Raw genomic sequence first — 6,091 nt, forward strand, 5'->3', positions numbered from 1 at the left:
TAAAATCGATCTCTTTGCAAAATTCCATTTAATTTCCATTCTATATTCAGATTTTCTCTCTTCCATTCGTCTTGCATTTCTACAAAACCAATATCTGTTTAATTGCAGAGGATTCACGTTTTATATTTATAATAAAACCTGGATTAAACACAAAACACTCCATTTAAAATACTTTCCTCCTGTCTGTCTGTATCTCTCTCTCTCTCTCTCTGCCTCGTCTCTCTGTCCCCCACCCCCACCTATCTCTCTCCAAGAGCCTGTGTTTCCAGGACTGCACTAGCTAATGTACCTTTCCCATTTTAAAGACTGCAGGATGTAATATGAGGAGCATCTCACTGCTTTTTCTAGCAGTTTGTGTGACCTGTGTAGAGACTCTTTCATTGGTTTCAGATTTTAGTAGTAGTAGTAGTAGCTGTTATTGAGCCCAAGTTTACCATTATGAAAGGCATTCCATCCATGACCAACATGCCTCATGAGGAACGACTGTGTAATTGCATAGATACTCACTTGTTAGACATAGTGATGAAGTTACAGAAGTATAGGGTACAAGACTAATTTTGGAGAGTAACAGGGTACCGCAGAGTACCACAACAGCTGTGATGTGTCAGAGTACCACAGTATATGTACAGTAACTGAGTACCACAGAATATGTGAATTTAGAGAGTACCACAGTATATGTGAAGTAACAGAGTACCACATTATATGTAGAGTAACAGAGTACTACAGTATATGTGACAGAACAACACTAGATATGGAGTAACAAAGATTATCACAGGAAATACAGAGTACCAGGGTATTTCAAAGTACAACAGTAAGTGTAACAGAGGACCTTGCAGTACCACAGTAAATAAAATGGAGTACCTCAGAGTACCACAGAAAATGTACAGGAGTACCTCAGAGTGGCACAGGAATTATCAGTCAAATCCTGTTGTATATGTGTGTATCTGTGCATACGTGTGTGTACATGTGTGTGTGTGTGTGTGTGTTTTGACAACTGGTGTTGGTGTGTTTACATCCCTATAACGTAGTGATTCAGGAAGGGAGATTGATAGAATAAGTACCAGACTTTAAAAAAAAAATGTACTGGGGTTTATTCATTCAACTAAATATTCTTCAAAGCATTGCTCCAGCATGGCCACAGTCTCATGACTGTGGCCATGTAAAAGATAAAAGTCTGTCTCTCCACTCTGAGCACATTTCAGACGAGGATAGATATGTGTGTTTCATTCCTGCAAAGTCGATGAAATGAATATCAAATCTCCGGAATCAGCTGGTTCGTCTAACCTCTCCTAATAAAGTGGTTGACCTTCTCTGCACCATTAAATGGAGACCATGAGGTCTCGAGTTCAATCTTGCTGCAGGGAATTTTCTACCATCATATCGAGTCAACCCAAATATCATAAGCGACACACGACATACAGAAACTGTGAGGTTATCTATCAGATAATCTTATCTGTTCCTGGAAGGGTAGATGTAGTCTTTGACCCAGTTTAACATCTCCATATGGCCTTTTGAAGTGATGGTCGAGGATGGCACACCTTTGGTGCAGTTTACTCTGTTGATAATAAGCAGACCAGATACATAATGTAAGGGGAAATAACTCAATATCTTTCTGAGGTCCCTCTTCCTGTAATACGCCATGGGTTGTAGTTTCTTCCTGCCCCCTCCTGCCCCACTAGTCTCAGGGTCCTTCGAGGGGTGACCAGTGCACCTCTTCTTTCTTTGACTCCCCCATGGAAATATTGATATTGTTGTATCAAAAGGAAATTGTAGTTGTGGCTGATGCCAGTGCCGCCTGACTGGCTCCCGTGCTGGTGGCACGCAATAATCAACATTCGTGCGTGGGTCTTGTAAGTGTCTCCTGACTGGCTCCCCGTACCGGTGCAAGTAAAAAGTACCATCCGAACATGGTCGATGCCAGTGCCACCTGACTGGCTCCCATGTCGGTGGCACGTAAAAGCACCCACTACACTCTCAGAGTGGTTGGTGTTAGGAAGGGCATCCAGCTGTAGAAACCTTGCCAGATCAGATTGGAGGCTGGTGCAGCCTCCTGGCTTCCCAGTCCCCAGCTAAACCGTCCAACACATGCCAGAACGGAAGACAGATGTTAAACGATGATGATGTTGGTGGTGTTGTGCCTTTATCAATGCTATTCCTCTTTTTATCTAATCCTACCTTGTATAATCCTGTTCTATTTCTCATGATTTCCTCAACCCTTAGGGATTAATAAAGAAAACATTTTATAATTATTTGTCGTATTTCAGGATGGTAATTTTAATTTTTCTTTTGCCAAATAAACACATGCACAATATATTCGTTCTTCACTCGTTAATTACCGTTCTTATTCTAACTCGTGTCCATTGTCTGGAAATCTTTCGCCACACATCTGTGACCTCTTCAGCAACACTCTCTGTCTTCATGTGTGCTTTTGCTCCAATTATTTCCATTCTGTTCTTCTATGACGTGTATCCTTGTATGCGCATGCGTTTGCTTCTCTGTTTGTATGTGTGTACATGTGTGTGTGTGTGTGTGTGTGTGTGTGTGTCATTGTTCTTAGTAGCATTATGACCCTCCCCTCAGCCCTGTCCCCACTGCCATTGCGGGTGCTGCTGCCCTTGGACCCAACTTTTGGTGCCATTCATAAATTCATAAATGTAAAATTATAATTGGTGATGTTGTTGTAGTTGTTGTTGCTGCTGCTGCTGCTGTTGTTGTTGTCGTCGTCGTAGTTGTTGTTGCTAATGACTGAAATAAGTAAAAAGTAAAAGATAAGATAACAGGAATTAGGAAACTGCAGAGTTTGAACCGTTCTCCCTCGTTTACTTTGTATTAATGACTAAGATCAATATCAAATCGTATCTTGTGAAAATGTCAATCTTTAAGTCTTTTTCTTGCATTTAAGGAATCGACAAGGGGGCCTCTATGCAATCACTCAATCTAGGACAGCTGCATAAAGAAGTGCTGAGTTCCAATTGTGGAGGGAACTTGTGGAAGGGGTAGCCCCAGGAAAGTGTGGGACAAAGTGGTGAGAAAGGATCTTCGGAATGCTGGGCCTCACTGAAAAAATGGCAAGGGACCAGGGGCCATGGCAATTTGGTGTACTTGATAAGATGTGTCAAGCCAAATAAAATCCCTGTCGTCCTGTCACCTAAAATGCATTCGTGCTGGTGCTGCGTAAACGCACCTGTGCCGGTGGCATGCAAAAATGCACCCAGCTCCATCTGTAAAGGTGGTTGGTGTTAAGAAGTGCATCCAGCTATAGAAACCATGTCACAACAGACAATTGGGGTCTGAACATCTCCCTGGCTGGGCAGGTCCCTGGCTGGGCAGCTCCTGTTGAACTGCCCAACCCATGCCAGCATTCAAAACAGACATTAAACGATGATGATGATGATGATGGTGATGATGATGATGATGGTGATGATGATGATGATGATGATGATGATGATGATGATGATGATGACGGTGATAACTCCCTTAAAGCCACTCTACTGTCTTTGTGGATAATGTGGTCCCAGGAATAAAATGTTTCAAATGGAATAAGGTGTGGTCATGCTTGGAATGCCAGTGATAAAAGGTCTGCTCGGTGAGAACTGACCACGGGCTAAACAAGAACAACAACACTTTGTACATTGGAACTCATTAGCTTCCTGCTGAGAACACAGACATCATAGCCATTTGGACATCTTGACTCCTCGCCCCCACCCCTACACACACACACACAAACACACATTTTATCATGTAATGTTATCACATATCTGGGAGGTTGCTATGGCAACCTCTTTGGTTATTATTATTCTGGCATTCATGGAGAACACAGACTTGAAATGAAAAGTCTAAGGTAGTTCTTTTCTTTTGAAATCTTCAAAATAAACTTGTTCAAATATTCCACATTGATAATCATTATTATTGTTGTTGTTGTTGTTTTGTTTGAATCTCATCAGCATTCTAGATTCAAGGTAGTACTTATTATTATTATTATTATTATTATTATTATTATTATTATTATTATTATTATTATTATTATTATCATTGAATATTAAGGTGGTGAGCTGGCAGAATCGTTAGCTGGGCAAAATGCTTAGTGGTATTTCGTCCACCTTGATGTTCATCGTCATCATCGTTTAACGTCCGTTTTCTATGCTGGCATGGGTTGGATGGTTTGACTGAGGTCTGGAGAGCCAGTGGCTGCACCAGGCTCCAATCTGATCTGGCAGAGTTTCTACAGCTGGATGCCCTTCCTAACACCAACCACTCCGAGAGTGTAGTGGGTGCTTTTTACGTGCCACCGGCACATGAGTCAGTCAGGTGACTCTGGCATTGACTACATTTGGATGGTGCTTTTTATGTGGTACAGGCACAGAAGCCAGTCAGGGAGTACTGGCATCAACCACATTTGAGTGATGCATTTCACAGCTATGATTTTGGTTTTACCTGACTCAACAGGTCTTCTCAAGCATACCATATTGCCCAACGCATCAAGGGTACTCTTAAATGGGGCAGATATGCAACACTGGCATCGGCCATGGCTGTGATCTCACTTTAGTTGCCAAGTCTTCTCAATCACATGGATATAAGTATGTATAAGATATATATATACATATATATGGATATAAATATGTATAAATATATATATATACATATAGATATGGATATAAATATGTATACATATATATATATATATATGGATATGAATGCATATATATATATATATATATATATGGATATGAGTATGTATATATATACATATATGTATATCATCATCATCATCCTCATCATCGTTTAAAGTCCGCTTTCTTCAGGTTCCACATTTTGCTAATTTCTATTTCAAGATCTTTATATTTGCTCAGTTTTTGGTAGGTCTTGACAGATACGTTTGTATCGATTGGGACAGTCATATCAATGAGGAGGCATGATTTTTGTCTGAAGTCTTTCAGTATGATGTCTGGCCTATTTGCTTCTATCTTTCTGCCAATTTGAATGGTAAAGTTCCAGAGAAGTGAGATGTGATCATTTTCAAGTACTGGGGGTGGTTTGTGTTCCCACCAGTTTTTATCATAGGGCAGGTCTAGGTTTTTGCATATTACCCAGTGAATATATTGTGCTGCTCTATTGTGCCTCTTGAGATACTCCTTAGGTGCAAGAAGACTGCACATGGAGACAACATGATCAATGGTTTCATTTTGTTGTTGACATTCACGACATGTTGGGCAACTGCTGTTCTTTAATATGTTGGCCAGGTAATTTCTTGTAGGTAGGCATTGATCTGTGTCCTTATACTTTTGAACAAGGGAATCTAGCACCCCCACTCAGCTCAAAACAATTATTCTATACGAACAATTATTCTGTGCTGATGAAGGGAAATAACCCAGAATTCACAATACACAGATATTGTTTTGAGCTGAGTGCTAGATTCCCTTGTTTGAAAGTATAAGGACACAGATCGTGTCAGCTGGAGACGATGTCTTCTGGGGCTAAATTACAGCAACATTCGTTCTAACCAGGACTGCCATGTTATGTTGGCAAACAATCTTTACTACAGCATTTCATCTTTCTTCACATATTGAGTTCAATTCCACTGCATTTGATTTTGCCTTTCACCCTCTCAGGATAAAATAAGTACCAGCTTTGCACTGGGGGTCAATTTAACTGCTTATCCTCTCTCCAGAACTTTTGTACCAAAATTTGAAACCATTCTTATTATTATCATTGTTATTACAGTATTCATGGAAAACACAGATTTTAAATGAAAAGTCTAAGGTTGTTATTTTCTTTTGAAATCTACAAAATTAACTTGTTTCTCTAATATTTCATATTGATGATTGTTGTTGAGGTTGTTGTTGTTGTTTTAATGAATCTCGTCAGCATTCTACATTCAAGGTCATATTTATTACTGATATCTTCCTCAGGCTATTGTCAATGTCCAATAGCAAATCAATGTGATTTAAAAGAAGTTTTATCAAGATTTTGAGGAATTTTTTTTTATTTTATTTATTTATTTTATTTTTAATCCTCAATATTAAAAAGATATTCCACCAATCACAGATAATTTAAACAGGATCAAAAATAATTCTGCCTTCTTGTATTGGTG

This window comes from Octopus bimaculoides, chromosome 1, assembly GCF_001194135.2.
Source record: "Octopus bimaculoides isolate UCB-OBI-ISO-001 chromosome 1, ASM119413v2, whole genome shotgun sequence".
NCBI classification, from domain to species: domain Eukaryota; kingdom Metazoa; phylum Mollusca; class Cephalopoda; order Octopoda; family Octopodidae; genus Octopus; species Octopus bimaculoides.